General features: G+C 43.7%; 1 pseudogene; it reads right to left on the reverse strand.

Annotated features, from left to right (window-relative positions):
- Positions 1 to 10,508: 10,508 nt before the first annotated feature.
- Positions 10,509 to 13,748, reverse strand: LOC139409979 (proliferating cell nuclear antigen-like; annotated as a pseudogene).
- Between the last annotated feature and the right edge of the window lie 3,443 nt (positions 13,749 to 17,191).

Here is a 17,191-nt window from a genome sequence, read left to right on the forward strand (position 1 = left end):
CAAGAGTTCTGCTAGGACTGTCTGGGAGTGTTCTGAGTTGGGAGGGGAAAACGGGAAACTAGCTGTTATTGGCAGAGAGGTTTGGAACTCTCTTTCTTATTGGTCTATTAACCAATTTCCTGCTGTCACCAGGCAGACCAAAACACCATCCCACCAAAACAGGCTGCAATTTCAGGCAGCCTTTTCAAACAGCTCTTACATGAAAAGGGAATTATAATAATTTTCACAATTTCACAGTATTATTCCAAACTCATAGTGTTGAAATATATATAAAAATATATCCAAAGAAAACCAGCAGTTTTAAAGACAGCAGTGCTGCACTGAAAAGAGTGGCTTGGCTTGGAAGTATTGCACAAGCCAAGCAGAAGAAGAGAGGATGAGGAGATGAATGGCTTCTCACTGTTTTGGCTTGTATTCAGAGGCTACTCAGGCTAGCTATTAGCAGTTCAAGATGTTTTTCTATCAGATACGATAGAGTGAACACAGGATGAATGTGTGGCAAGGTCAAGGTACAAATATCCCTTAGGAACCTGTGATTGTATATTATACTGGACATTAATAGATGTTATAAAAGCATATAAAGTACCCATTTGAAATTAATACAAAGCTGATGGTATTGCCAGATATTTTATGGGAATTGCCATGTCACTAATGTTTACACAGTCCTGCCTCTAAAATTAGCCTGCACTGTTGTATTTTCCCTATTTAAACAGTGATCTGAGTCCTTTCTCTTTTCTTTTCTATAGACAGATGATTGACTAGAGATTGGTCCTCTTTGACCTCTCATGTCGTTTCTCCCAACAGTCAATTAGGAGGTTAATTTCCTATTGAACTCAATCAAGATAACAGAACACACAATGCTAATCACAGAGGTCTCTCCTGAAGAGTGCTTAAGATTTCCACCCAAAGACCTTGTTTCTAGTTACCTTCCTAAATCATTCGATTAATGACAGAGCATTTTTATCTGCACTGATCTCCCTGCTGCATAGGCAGACTTAATGAGGTGTTCAAAGCCTCTCCTGCTCCTTTCCTACAGAAAGTAGGGTTTCATTCAGAATGTGAACTGGAAAGCAAAGCCATTTGATCACATTGCTTGTCAAATATCTGAATGTCATTCCATTCACTGCTTTGATTATCTTATCACCGCAAACCAATGGTGTCACTTGCAATTTTATAAGAAGCAGTTCTTGTTACTTTGTAAAAACGCAGTCTACTGTATGTGCTATCATACAGTGCCTTGCGAAAGTATTCGGCCCCCTTGAACTTTGCGACCTTTTGCCACATTTCAGGCTTCAAACATAAAGATATAAAACTGTATTTTTTTGTGAAGAATCAACAACAAGTGGGACACAATCATGAAGTGGAACGACATTTATTGGATATTTCAAACTTTTTTAACAAATCAAAAACGGAAAAATTGGGCGTGCAAAATTATTCAGCCCCTTTACTTTCAGTGCAGCAAACTCTCTCCAGAAGTTCAGTGAGGATCTCTGAATGATCCAATGTTGACCTAAATGACTAATGATGATAAATACAATTCACCTGTGTGCAATCAAGTCTCCGTATAAATGCACCTGCACTGTGATAGTCTCAGAGGTCCGTCAAAAGCGCAGAGAGCATCATGAAGAACAAGGAACACACCAGGCAGGTCCGAGATACTGTTGTGAAGAAGTTTAAAGACGGCTTTGGATACAAAAAGATTTAACAAGCTTTAAACATCCCAAGGAGCACTGTCTTTTCTTCAGCAGGGACAGGGAAGATGGTTAAAATTGATGGGAAGATGGATGGAGCCAAATACAGGACCATTCTGGAAGAAAACCTGATGGAGTCTGCAAAAGACCTGAGACTGGGACGGAGATTTGTCTTCCAACAAGACAATGATCCAAAACATAAAGCAAAATCTACAATGGAATGGTTCAAAAATAAACATATCCAGGTGTTAGAATGGCCAAGTCAAAGTCCAGACCTGAATCCAATCGAGAATCTGTGGAAAGAACTGAAAACTGCTGTTCACAAATGTTCTCCATCCAACCTCACTGAGCTCGAGCTGTTTTGCAAGGAGGAATGGGAAAAAATGTCAGTCTCTCGATGTGCAAAACTGATAGAGACATACCCCAAGCGACTTACAGCTGTAATCGCAGCAAAAGGTGGCGCTACAAAGTATTAACTTAAGGGGGCTGAATAATTTTGCACGCCCAATTTTTCAGTTTTTGATTTGTTAAAAAAGTTTGAACTATCCAATAAATGTCGTTCCACTTCCTGATTGTGTCCCACTTGTTGTTGATTCTTCACAAAAAAATACAGTTTTATATCTATATGTTTGAAGCCTGAAATGTGGCAAAAGGTCGCAAAGTTCAAGGGGGCCGAATACTTTCGCAAGGCACTGTATATCAATCCATTAAATCACTTTCAAATTACAGTCAGATCAATAGACTCTAGCAGGAACAGCCGGTTTCCCTGCCCCCCCCCCCCCTTCTTCTCTTCACCTGGGGATGCTATTATTGTCGAGAACTGTCAACTTGTTATACTTCTGTGGAACTGTGTGACTTTATAATGAGCAAGGTAAAGGCCAGGGAAAGAAGATAGATAGAGAGATATATATAGATATAGAGAGACAGACAGACAGACAGACAGACAGACAGTGAAGTTTTTCAGTTTGTTGCTGTGGGAACTGTTGCTAAGCAGTGTTTAGGAGGCTTAGAACATAAGGAGAGAATAAAGTTAAACAGACATAAGGGGGAGGTGGACAAAGTGATGAGAAGAACATTTTGAATGAAGAAAAAGAAGTAGAGAGCAAGCAGATAGCAGCATAAAGGGAAGACTCGAACTCAATGATCCCAAGGATTGAAATCGACATACTGTAGGTAGAAATTAAAATGACCAATGCAAACATGTTCTCTCAGCCATCTCAGCTATCCAAAAACGCATATTCTCTGAGAGAAAGGGAAGGTATAAGCAGGTACGGATGGATGTCTCTTTAATTCATTAAATAATAATAGAGTAATAAGTAATTATGTTTTAAGAGCCAATCAATTAGTGTCACACAGCGATCTACCAAGTAAGGCTTATACTCTTTAATGTGATTCATTTCTTTGGTATTTCGTTACACTACATGTATTAAATTCAACTGTAATTTCTGTTACAGGGACCAAGCTAAAAAATATTCCACATTTCCATGAGTCTGTCCCTGTGTGCCTCTGGGTGCTTTATCTCCCTACAGGTCGATCTCATTCCTGCAGACACGATGGCTATTTTTAGCCTAGTGACTAGTACGCTCCAGCTAGCGCTTGGTGTCCCTGGTGATTACACACCAATGGTGAGTCTAATTGAGAATGCGAGTGTGTGTGTTTACTTTTTCATCATATCTTCTCCAACAATGGATGCTGTTGGACCATGCAAACGTGCATGCACTCACACACACAATAACCCCTCGGTCTTTGCCACGTTATTTCATCTACTCTATCCGTCCCTTTCTCCTCTCTCTATACTTTCATCCCTCAGCCTGTTTCTTGCACTCCTTCTCTGTCATCTCTCTTTTTCCCTCTCTGCAATCTCACTCCTACTCTCTGTCATCTTTTCTCTGCTTGCTTTACTTGCCACACACCTCCTCTCTGTCATCCCATCTGTACCAGTCCCCCCCCCCCTTCCTGCCAGCCTGCAGATTCAATCCAGTATCGCCTTTTTTTTGCTTACATACTGACTATCGTGATGTTAAGCAGATTCAAAAAATCTATTATGCATTGATAATATGCATGAAGTATAATAGCAGACGTCAAAATATAAGTATTGGAGATTTTGAGAAAATGAAAATGTATACCTCACTAATTTAGGGTGATAAAGTATTGAAACTCCCAATGCTAGGATTCAGAGTGCTTGGGAAAAGGGAGACGAATGGGAAAACAAGTCAACGTCACCATATAGGTACCATATACAGTAGGTACGTAACAGAGGCACATGTTGTGTACCCATGTACAAATCATGTCAGAAGTTCACATCATGCATTATTTGGGACATACTATGTTAGACAAAAAAAAAGGATCTGACAATCTCAAGTGAACACACAAAAAGCTGAAATGTCTTGAGTCAATAAGTATTCAACCCCTTTGTTATGGCAAATCTAAATACGTTCAGGAGTAAACATTTGCATAACAAGTCACATAATAAGTTGCATGGACTCCCTCTTTGAGCAATAATAGTGTTTAACATGATTTTTTAATGACGACCTCATGTCTATACCTCACAGTTCCCTCAGTCGAGCAGTGAATTTATAGCCACAAAGATCAGGGAGGTTTCCATGTCCACAAAGAAGGGCACCTATTGGTTGACAGATAATAAAGCAGACATTGAATATCCCTATGAGCATGGTGAAGTTATAAATTACACTTAGGATGGTGTATCAATACACCCAGTCACTACAAAAATACAGGCGTCCTTCCTAACTCAATTGCCGGAAAGGAAGGAAACTGCTCAGGGATTTCCCCATGAGACCAAGGTTGACTTTAAAACAGTTACAGAGTTGAATGGCTGTGATAGAAAACTGATGATGGATCAACAACATTGTAGTTAGTGTGCCTTCAGAAAGTATTCATAACCTTTGACTAATTACACATTTTGTTGTGGTACAGCCTGAATTCAAAATTAAACATATAGATTTTTCTAACCCATCTACACACAATATCCCATAATGACAAAGTGAAAGTATGTTATTAAAAATTAAATACAGAAATATCTCATTTACATAAGTATTCACACCAATGAGCCAATACTTTGTAGAAGCAACTTTGGCAACGATTACAGCTGTGAGTATTTCTTGGATTGTCTCTAAGAGCTTTCTACACCTGGATTGTGCAACATTTGCCAATTATTCTTTTGAAAATTCTTCAAACTCTGTCAAATTGGTTATTGATCATTGCTAGACAGCCATTTTCAGGTCTTGCCATAGGTTTTCAAGTAGATTTAAATCAAAACTGTACCTTGACCACTCAGGAACATTCACTGTCTTCTTGATAAGCAACTCCAGTGTAGATTTGGCAGAAATGACAGTGAAAAGAAGGAAGTCTGCACAGTCTATAAGTCTATAAATATTCCAAAGGCAGTAAAGTAAAACTGCAAAAAAAATATGGCAAAGAAATGAACGTTATGTTAATACAAAACACTATGTTTGGGGCAAAACACATCCCTGAATAACACTCATATTTTCAAGCATGGTGGTGGCTGCATCATGTTATGGGTATGCTTGTCATCGGCAAGGACTAGGGATTTTTTTGGGGGGGATAAAACAGGCAAAATCCTAGAGGAAATGTCACGACTTCCTTCGAAGTCGGTCCCTCTCCTTGTTCGGGCGACGTTCGGCGGTCGATGGTCTTCTAGCCAACGCCAATCCACTTTTCATTTTCCATTTGTTTTGTCTTGTCTTCCCACAAACCTGGTTTCAATTCCATCAATTACATGTTGTGTATTTAACCCTCTGTTCCCCCCATGTCCTTGTCTGGTATTGTTTATTGTAAGTGCTTGTGCACATTATGTCTGGTGTGCGTCGGGTTATGTACTCATTTATTGATTGTTCTGTTTTCCGGTGGGTTTTTATTTTTAAACTGCGCCATTGGAAACACAGTTTTTGCTCTCCTGCGTCTGACATCTCTGCCGCCAGTACGCACCCCTTACAGAATACCGGACCAGCGTCTGGGAGCATGCAGCAATGCTCCACCATGTTGGCACCACCATGTACCGCATTGTCCAGACAACAGACCGCTGGGAGAGACAGGGAGTTCTCCCAGCGCCTCCACCAGCACAGCCTGGGCCTCCACTACGCGCCCCTCCTTTTCCTGGCCCCAGTGGGATTTCGTCTCTCCCTTCCCCAGGAATACAATGGGACGGCTGCGAAATGCCAGGGGTTCCTCTTGTAGCTGGACTTGTACCTGGCAACTGTCCACCTGGCTCCTTCGGGCCATGACAGGGTATCCGCCGTCGTCTCGTGCCTCACCACGACAACCCTGGAGTGGACCAACGCCGTGTGGAGAGAGGGAGATGCGGCGTTGGACCAGTTTGAGGAATTCACCTATTCCATCTGAGGCAGGGGACAAGGAGCGTCCAGGAGTTCGCCCTGGAGTTTCGGACCCTGGCTGCCGGTGCGGGATGGAACGAGAGGGCCCTGATCGACCATTATCGCTGCAGTCTGTGCGAGGACGTCCGTCGGGAGTTGGCCTGCAGAGACACCACCCTCACATTCGACCAGCTGGTGGACCTGTCCATCCGGCTGGATAACCTGCTGGCTGCCCGCGGACGTTCAGATCGGGGTCTGTTGGTTCCATCCCCCCGCACCCCCTCTCCGATACCCATACAGTTGGGAGGGGCGGTGCGCAGGGAGACCGGAGGGGGTTCCAGCTCGTGCACCATCTGTGGCCGCAGAAGTGACATTGCCGGTCGGTGCCGGGTTGGTTTCTCTGGGTATCGAGGCAGCAGGCAGGGCGCTCTGGCGTCACCCCAGGTGAGCCGGCACCAATCTAACCCAGAGCCCTCTGTTGCACATATGTTTGTGTATGTCACTTTTTCTGAGTTTTCCCCACATTTCCAGCATAAGGCGCTCGTCGATTCAGGCGTGGCTGGGAATTTGATAGATAATTAGTTTGCCCATAGTTTAGGGCACCCCATTGTTCCTGTGGCTGTGCCTTTCCCCGTTCACACCTTAGATAGTCGACCATTAGGGTCAGGGTTGATCAGGGAGGCCACCGCTCCTGATCATGGTGACGCAGGGGGGTCACAAGGAGAGAATTAGTCTCTTCCTTATTGACTCTCCTGCGTTTCCCGTGGTGCTAGGCCTACCCTGGTTAGTTTGTCATGACCCCACTGTTTCTTGGCCACAGAGGGCTCTCACAGGGTGGTCGCAAGAGTGCTCGGGGAGGTGTTTAAGGGTTTCCGTTGGTGCGACTACTACGGTGGAGAGTCCAGACCAGGTTTCCACTGTGCGCATTCCCCCTGAATATGCCGATTTGGCTCTCGCCTTCTCCAAAAAGAAGGCGACTCAATTACCACCCCATCGACGAGGCGATTGCGCGATAAATCTCCTGGTAGACGCTGCACTAACAAGGAGTCACGTGTATCCCCTCTCACAGACGGAGACGAGGCTATGGAAACATATGACATTCGGTCATCCACTTCACCCGCCTCCTCAAGTTTATTTTTTGTGAAGAAGACGGAGGGAGGTCTGCGCCCGTGTATTGACTATCGGGGTCTGAACCAGATCACTGTGAGATATAGTTACCCGCTACGGCTCATAGCCACAGCGATTGAGTCAATGCGCGGGGCGCGCTTCTTCACCAAACTTGATCTCAGGAGCGCTTACAACCTGGTGCGTATCCGGGAGGGAGACGAGTGGAAGACGGCTTTCAGTACCACCTCAGGGCACTATGAGAACCTTGTCATGCCGTACGGGTTGATGAATGCACCATCAGTCTTCCAGGCCTTTGTAGATGAGATTTTCAGGGACCTGCACAGGCAGGGTGTAGTGGTGTATATTGATAACATTCTGATATACGCCACTGCACGCGCCGAGCATGTGTCCCTGGTGTGCAGGGTGCTTGGTCGCCTGTTGGAGCATGACCTGTATGTCAAGGCTGAGAAGTGCCTGTTCTTCCAGCAGTCCATCTCCTTCCTAGGGTACCGCATTCCCACCTCAGGGGTGGAGATGGAGAGTGACCGCATTTCAGCCATGCGTAATTGGCCGACTCCCACCATGGTAAAGGAGGTGCAGCCGGGGTTTTGGTCAGGTAGCGGCTCCCATTACCTCACTGCTGAAGGGGGGCCCAGTGCGTTTGCAGTGGTCAGCTGAGGCGGACAGGGCTTTTGGTCACCTGAGGGTTCTGTTTACCTCGGCTCCTGTGCTGGCCCATCTGGATCCCTCTTTGGCGTTCATAGCGGAGGTGGACGCGTCCGAGGCTGGGATAGGAGCTGTGCTCTCTCAGCGCCTTCTTCTCGAAGAAGCTCAGCCCGGCGGAGCGAAACTATGAGAGCTGTTGGCTGTCATCAAGGCTCTGAAGGTGTGGAGACATTGGCTTGACAGGACTAAACACCCTTTCCTCATCTGGATTGACCACTGCAATCTGGAGTACATCCGGGCAGCGAGGAGATTGAACCCTCGCCAGGCAAGGTGGGCCATGTCTTTCACACGTTTTGTGTTTACCCTTTCCTACCGACCAGGCTCCCAGAATGTTAAGGCAGATGTATTGTCCTGGCTGTATGACACTGAGGAGCGGCCCATGGATCCCACTCCCATACTCCCCGCCTCCTGCCTGGTGGTGCCGGTTGTGTGGGAGCGGACATTGAGCAGGCGTTACATGCAGAGTGCGCTCCCGTCCAGTGTCCCGCTGGGCGTCTGTACATCCCATCTGCTGTTCGTGACGGGTTAATCTATTGGGCCCACACGTCACCCTCCTCTGGTCATCCTGGGATCAGTCGGACAGTGCGCTGTTTGAGCGGGAGGAACTGGTGGCCTACCTTGGCAAAGGACATGAGGGATTGTGTTTCCTCCTTCTTGGTGTGCACCCAGTGTAAGGCTCCTAGGCACCTGCCCAGAGGGAATCTACACCCCTTACCCGTTCCACAACGGCCTTGGTCGCACCTGTCGGTGGATTTTCTAACCGATCTCCCCCTCATAGGGTAACACCGCGATCCTGGCCGTTGTGGATTGGTTCTCAAAGTCCTGTCATCTCCTCCCTCTGCCTGGTCTCCCTACGGCCCTACAGACTGTGGAGGCCAGGTTTACTCACGTCTTCCGGCACTACGGGGTGCCTGAGGATATAGTGTCTGATCGAGGTCACCAATTCAGGTCTAGGGTCTGGAAGGCGTTCATGGAACGTCTGGGTGTCTTGATCAGCCTTACTTCAGGGTTTCACCCCGAGAGTAATGGGCAGGTGGAGAGAGTAAACCAGGATGTGGGCAGGTTTCTGCGGTCCTATTGCCAGGACCGGCCGGGGGAGTGGGCGGCATTCGTGGCACAGAAACACAGTATTTTTTGCTCTCCTGCGTCTGACTTCTCTGCCGCCAGTACGAACCCCTTACAGGAAAAGCAGGTTCAGTCCGTTTTAAAACAGACACTAGGAGACAAATTCGCCTTTCATCAGGACAATAACCCAAAACACAAGGCCAAATATACACCGGAGTTGCTTTTGCTTACCAAGACAACACTGAATGTTTGTGAGTGGCCTAGTTACAGTTTTGACTTACGGTTTGAATATCTATGGCAAGACTTGAAAATGGCTGTCTAGCAATGATCAGCTACCAACTTGACAAAAAATAATAATAATGTGCAAATACTGTACAATCTAGGTGTGCAAAGCTCTTGGACCTGGCCAGAAAGACTCACAGCTGTAATCAATGCCTAAGGAGATTCTGACATGTATTGACTCAGGGGGTTGAATACTTATGTAATCAAGATATATATTTTTTTCTTTCACTTTTACATTACAGAGCATTTTGTGTAGATCATTGACAAACACATGACAGTTAAATCCATTTGAATCCCAATTTGATAACACAACAAAATGTTGAAAAAGTTAAGCTGTGTGAATACTTTCTGAAGGCATTGTATGAGTATGTCAAAACAATATAGCCTATTTGTATGTACTTACAAAATTTATACAGACAAAAATGAGCAACTAATATTGAGCAACTGATTTCAGGTTTTCATCAGAAAGTAAAGGACCAGGTAGGAATAAATTGTGCTAAAGTTCCTCTTTAAAACACTTGACCCATAAAGTAGACAGAGTAATACTGAAAAGCCATTTCACTCTTTAATGAACTCCATCCTAAGCTGTTAAATACTTGAGGGCTGAGCACTGAGCAGTTAAGCAGCAGGCTATGTTGTGGTTTTTAATCAGACATTAACGAAGCTTACAGCTTAATTACTCTTAATACCAAGAGTGTGACTGTACTCACTTCAATTTACCAGATAACCTCAGAGGATAGAAAGCAGAGAAAAGTTGGACTGGAGTCAATTTTACATGTATTAGACAGTTTTTGCTTGGTCTTGACTGCCATCAAGTGGCCATACGTGGCAATAGCACAGTGTCTCTAGTTCAATACTCTGATGAACAACATGAGGGATATAACACTGTTCCATAATGAATTAAGCTTCTATAGAACTTTATTTGTGTGTAACAAAACAGCATATTTACAAAGTATGTGGGTAAAATAGGAATAAACAGTTAGCCTAGAGTACATTATTGAGAGGAGCAGTATGATGAGGATAAACAATCCATGGCAAACATACTGTATCCACCAGACAACTTCAATGTTTCTTACATAACACATAAAACCTCGCTCTAGTTATATTGTCATTAACCATGATATAGTACACACCATTCCTACAGGATTTAACTGACATCTGTAACATATTGGGAAGTGCAGAACCGCCAAACGTCTTTAAAGGTAACCTTCCACTAGCACCAGACAGTCTTCTTAAAAGGGTTCAGTCCAGGTGTTGTCAGACGTGCTTTAGGTCAGGTTGACGATTAGGATGCATCCTCGTCAATTTTTAGGTGCCAGGTAGTACTTGATGTGGCCGATGTCTGCAATCCTGTCCTCCATCACTGGAGGGAAAGAGCAAACAGGTTGAGATGGTCTTACACACGTTACCCTTGAACAGAAACTCCACAGACCTGAGTTTTCAGGGCCAACAGTGATCATGGAAGTTATGAACAGCTAACTTGTTACCATACTATTACCACTTCGATCCGTTCTGTACCGCTACTTACTAAAAGGCAGCGTGAGTAAAGGACGGCCTTGGTTGGCTTTGAGAGTTGCAATTAAAAATGAATAAGTAAGTGGTGTGACTCTCTGTGAAGTCTTCCCCCTGTAGTCTCTGGGCATGTAGTGTACCTAGAGGGACGCCAGCTGACATGCAGAGGGTGACCGTGTTGGAGAGAGAGGAGTAGCTCTGGAGAAGAAGTTCAGGTAGTTGAGGGTAAAGATCAGCCGTACTGGTTATTTGATCTAAATGTTCACCTGTAGGAGACAGAATCAAAAATGGGTCACTTTGGAATTATGGCTCTCGCTTTCTTCAGCTTGACCCATTTAAATGTAATCAGCCTCAAATAACCCAGAGGGTGGAGCAAAATTAGGAATTAGGCATTTTTCTGCAAAATGGTTTTATTATGCAAAGTTCTCTGTTAAAATAGTACTTGTGCTGAGCCTTTTGACAGATTGATTTAAAAGGTCATGTAAGTCGGGGTAGCAGGTAGCCTCGCAATTAAGAGTCTTAGGCCAGTAACCGAAAAGTCGCTGGTTCGAATTCCCGAGTCAACTAGGTGAAAAATATGTTGATGTGACCTTGAGCAAGGCACTTAACCTTAATTGCTTCAGGGTCACTGGATAATAATGGATGATCCCTGGCACTGATCCCGCTTTCAAGGGGAGCGGGATATGCAAAAAACACATTTCCAGTTCACACGTGTATAATACACACTTGAAACAAATGTAAGCACCCATCTAATTATTAAGTGTGCAGTGCACTTGGCTCAAGTCAACAATCCAAACAACTACAGTAATTGCTATTGAAGTGGTCGGCCTAGTGGTTAGTTGCCTGACTACAAATTATGTCCTGTGTCTGTTGATTTGACTGTCAGGGCGTGTGAGTATGTGTGTGGAGGCAGTCAGGCCTCTCTCACTGACTCATCCTCATTGTCCACAATGTTGGTCTGGGACAGCTTGATGTTGCCAGTGCCCAACTCCCCACTGGCTGAGAACTGGACCCCGCCTTCCGCACAAGTGATCAGGACAGCATCCCCGATTTGGGACAGGTCTCTACAAATCCGTGAGAATTCGCCAGACGGCATTTTCACCACACAATTGTGCTCTTGTTCCTAAAGAGAGAACAGGATATGGTGCGAGCTAAACATTTTGCCAGCTCCTCCACTTTCACTGTACATCAATGGACATTGAAAAGATCACATCTAACTTGCACTGAACCGATTGTGAATAAGGAATAAAGATTGCTTACTGGAATACGGAGCTGTTCCACATCCAAGTCCATCAACTTAGTCTCATAGTCAGAGACTTTCTCCTGATCTAACAACACAGAGACAAGGTTATCCATTAGGACATGCCCCAGAAAATATATGACCAATTTTTCAGTTTTTGATTTGTTAAAAAAGTTTGAAATATCCAATAAATGTCGTTCCACTTCATGATTGTTTCCCACTTGTTGTTGATTCTTCACAAAAAAATACAGTTTTATATCTTTATGTTTGAAGCCTGAAATGTGGCAAAAGGTCGCAAAGTTCAAGGGGGCCGAATACTTTCGCAAGGCACTGTATATGTTTATCAACCAATTCAATTAAAACACTCTGCCCATTTCTAAGGATTTGTAAGATACTTATTTGCATAAAATAGACAGAGACCAGTCTCAAAATCAATCACTAGCGTTTATTCTCGAGAGTACTGATCATGGTACAATTCACAACAGGTTATAAACTAAAAATGACATCATAGGTTTTAAACTGTCTCTCCTCCACTCCGAATCAATGGCAGTATAGTTCACAAGCCTTCCCACATCTTCCACCACCTGTTAAATAATTTACTACTAGCCCAATGTCTCTGCTCCCCCTGTGCAGAGATAAGATGTCCCGTAAGAAACACAGCATTCTAGCCAGTCTGACGATAACTCCATTAGTTTCTAACAAGGAACAGACAGTCCAAAAACTACACACATTACATTCAGTATTATGATTATAATAATATTCATACATCCATACAGTAACATAGTAGTATTATGTTTAGTCATAGTTCTGACTGAAATATATACATAATTTAGTCATTATTCATAAAAATCCCTTAACATAGAGTGAGTGACGAGATCCTGAGGCCCAGGATCGTGCCAGTCATCACCTCATGTTTCAGAACTATAATTCCTGGAAGCTGAAAATGTCCCAGTTCTTCCATGGCCTGCATACTCACTTGACATGTCCCATTGAGCATGTGTGGGATGCTCTGGATCGACGTGTATGACAGGATGTATCCAGCAACTTCACACAGCCATTGAAGTGGAGTGGGACAACATTCCACAGGCCACAATAAACAGCCTGATCAACTCTATGCGAAGGAGATGTGTTGCGCTGCATGAGGCAAATGGTGGTTACACCATATACAGACTGGTTTTTTGAGCCATGCCCCTAGCATTTTTTTATGGTATTTGTGACCAACAGATACATATCTGTATTCCCAGTCATGTTAAATCCATAGATTAGGGCCTAATGAATTTATTTCAATTGACTGATTTCCTTATATGAACTGAACTCAGTAAAAAAATTGAAATTGTTGCCTGTTCCATGTATATATTTTTTTGTCCAGTGTAAATGGAGTGTCTTGGATTTACATACAGAATAATATGAAATGCTCTGAGACCTACTTACTGGCCTACTTACTTTCAGTCTCAAACATCAGAAGAGTCTCTGCAGTGCCATTTGCACGTAGGGTGATGATGTCATCATTCCCTGCACACCTCAAAATCTTGGACATGCTGCCAGTAAGCCAGCAAGTGTTCATTTTAGGTAAACTCAACAGAGTTCGCAAGTTGAACTCAACTCAAGTCGCTTCGCAAGTTGAGGTGCACTGAGGGAAACATGTGATGAGTCCATACTCTGGAGGGAGATAACCGAGGAGCTCACATCCCAGCAAGCTTCAGTGATAAGGTCTTTCAGAGCGTTCAAAACTTTCTTTAGTATTAAACCTGGGGTCAATCGTGCCTCAAACATTTAGCTTTTGTTTGTGTTTTCTTTGCTGATTTGGAAAGCAGTATTTAGGATCAGCTGATGGTAGCTGCTGCTACAGGTCGAAATATGCGTAAGGAGCCCTCCTAATGTTATTCCCACAATTAAATGTAGGCCGCGTTCCAGACCGTCTACAAAGCAGTCGTGTTGCACAAGTAAAACCACACGAATATTCTGCCATGATGTGAGGTACTTGGTGTAAGAATTGTTTTTAATTGTATTTATTTATCCTTTATTTAATCATAGAAGTCACAATGAGATTTAAATATATTTTTCAAGTGAGCCCTAGCCAAGAAAGCAGCATACATTAAGTTACACGTGAGACAACACAACATAAAACATAACAATGAATGCAAGTTAAAACAGTGCATAAGATCATTTAAAAGGTTTAAAAACATATGCAATCTGTGGTCAACAGCCATCCAATCTGGGATTTCAAATCATCAAGCAGAATAAAATGATCTAGTTTTATGTCCTTTTGCGAAGTGTTCCAAGATGAAGGGGCAGCAAAGCTAAAGGCTTTTACCAGACTAAGGTCTTGTGTTGGGAACATGATATAAAATACAGTTCTGTGATCTTAGATGGTAATGTCAATTACTCTGTAGGGTGAGTAAAGTGCTTCAATTTATTGGCAGCTGCCATTAGATGGCTTTATAGACAACCATGTACCAGCGAGTCTGTGGACTTGCAGTTAAGGATGGCCATCCTGCCAACTGATAGAAGGTACAGTGATGTGTGAGAGGTCTTGTGTTGATTACAATTCATACTTGTATGGTACTGGATCATTTTGTTTTCAGCAATAAATCAGGTATTTTGTTTAAAACTAACATTTTGTTTGACGGGTTGTTCCTGAAATTATGAATTGAATCAAACATAAACAAGTTCTGGATTTAAATTAATTCTGGATGTATTTATTTTCTTATTCTCTCCACCCCAGTTCAGTATTTCCATGTGTAGTAAATGTCCATCTCCTTCCATTCCTGGGTCCTGTGTGTGCACTACAAGATAACAGGCCCTTTGACCACTAGATGTCGGAATTCTGCTTCTGATTCAGTGGTAGGCTACGCGGAACAAAAGGGATGGAGGGTGTGTTGTAAATTCACTCTGGAAAGCCAGAGTGTGCTCAGAGTGCACTCTGGGTGTTAATAAAGTCAGAGTCTGTTCCTAAATTCAGAGAGTTTCGCTCTCGGAGCGTTCAGAGCGCAAACTGGATGTTCTGGCCAAGGAGTAGGGTTGATCCGAGCCTTCGGACCTCACAACGTCAGTCAAGCACCCAAGCTAACTGGCTAAAGTTGGCTAGCTTGCTAGCTACATTCAGACACAAATAAGAGAACACCTCACTCTGACCATTTTACTCGCCCTAGCAGAGCTGATTAGGCTGTTTTCATAGTATCTCGAGCATTCTTGACTAACTGTGCTGCTGGCAAAAATTTCATTTATTTTCTAAATTGGCGAAGTTTACTGACACTTGTTATACTCAACGGGTGTTGCGTGTTCGTAAATTCATCAGTTATTCTGCGCTCTGGCACACAGACAAGAGTGCTCTGAAATCGGAGTAGATAGCCAGAGGGAAAGTTATCCTTTGTGACAAGGCTGAGACAAGGCTGACACACTTCAGTTGACGCAGTATCTACGCTGCAATAGTCTATGTGCCGGGGGGCTAGGGTCAGTCTGTTTTATCTGGTGTAGGTCTCCTGTCTTATCTGATGTCTTGTGTGAATTTAAGTAAGCTCCCTCTAATTCTCTCGCTCTCTGCTGGTCATCTATGAACATTTTAATATCTTGAAGAACAATCTGACCTTAATGTCCATGTACTCTTAAAAATCTCCACAGGCACAGCCAGAAGAAGACTGGCCACCCTTCCGAGCCTGGTTCCTCTCTAGGTTTCTTCTTAGGTTCCTGCCTTTCTAGGGAGTTTTTCCTAGCCACCGTGCTTCTACATCTGTATTGCTTGCTGTTTGGGGTTTTAGGCTGGGTTCCTGTATAGCACTTTCCCAATATGAACCCATAATTGGTAGATAATCAATTATCTCCATACTTTATCACCATTCTGCAGTCCCTACTTTCATCTCAGGCTAAAATAACAATTTATTTTCAAGGACACATCCCACAACCCCCTCTCCAGAATGGCATTGCTGCGCTTGCAGCACTATGTGGACAGAGTGATGTTTGAGGGCCAGTGTGCAAACTATGGGTTGATGAACGTCTGTACCCGCAAGGTGATGGCGGCCACCACAGGGGATCACTGGAACATCTGACCCAGTGTGAGATTAGGAGGCTGCTGGCCAGGGAGATAGAGAGGCCATCCAGACCCTGGGGGTAAGCCTGGGGGGCTGCGCTGTGCTCTGGTGAGGGACAACATGGTCACCCCAGGGGAGAGGTCCATGGAGCTACGCACCAAACAGAGGCCCAGCCGGGTGTGGCCGTGTGCCGGACACACTATCTCCTTCTGGTTCTCCTCGGCAACAGAGGCATCAGCAGTGGAGTCCTCAACCATAAAGCCTATCAGATGGCTGCATGCCTCTGCAATGTAGGACAATAACTTGCATGAATGCACTGCTTACCTGAACTCTTGCGTTTCTCCAGTGTCATCGACAGTAAAGGATCTAAGAGTAAAACTGAGTTGAAACTGTCCAAAACTGTTTACACTGTCTCCTAAGGTTACTAACATATATGTTCTTCTTTAACTGCAGTGACCTGGTATGCAAGACCAGTACACACTATAGTCTATCATTTTCATCACGTCAGCCACAGAGAGTGAACTAGTATGCAGTGAGTGACCTAGTATGTAAGTACACAGTAGTCTGTATGGTCAGGTCCCGCATTGTCATTACGTTATTATGTCAGCCACAGAGAGACCAGTATAAACACGCAATGTAACACTAACTGACAGTTTAAGGGTTAAGAGTCAGACACTCAGTTTAACCTCTACAGGATGTAGAGTGTCCCCCCCGCGGGACGTCCCCCCCAGTTGTCATAGGCTAATGTGATTAGCATGAGTAACAAGAGCATTTCCCAGACATAAACAGATCTGATATGGGCAGAAAGCTTACATTCTTGTTAATCTAACTGCACTGTCTAATTTACAGTTGCTTTTACAGTGAAATAATACCATGCTATTGTTTGAGAAGAGTGCACCGTTATGAACTTGAAAATGAATTAATAAAACATGTAGGCACATTTGGGCAGTCTTGATACATTTTAAACAGAAATACAATGGCTCATTGGATCAGTCTAAAACGTTGCACATACACTGCTGGCCAAAGTCTAAATTGCACCTAGATTCCTAAGTCATGTATTGGCCTTTTTCTTGCATTTTAAAGATGAAAAAATTACAAAAAACTTGTGTTTTGTTCTTTGTATTATCTTTTACCAGATCTAATGTGTTATATTCCCCTATATTAATTTCACATTTCCACAAACTTCAA

Source organism: Oncorhynchus clarkii, chromosome 5, assembly GCF_045791955.1.
Source record: "Oncorhynchus clarkii lewisi isolate Uvic-CL-2024 chromosome 5, UVic_Ocla_1.0, whole genome shotgun sequence".
In the NCBI taxonomy this organism is placed as follows: domain Eukaryota; kingdom Metazoa; phylum Chordata; class Actinopteri; order Salmoniformes; family Salmonidae; genus Oncorhynchus; species Oncorhynchus clarkii.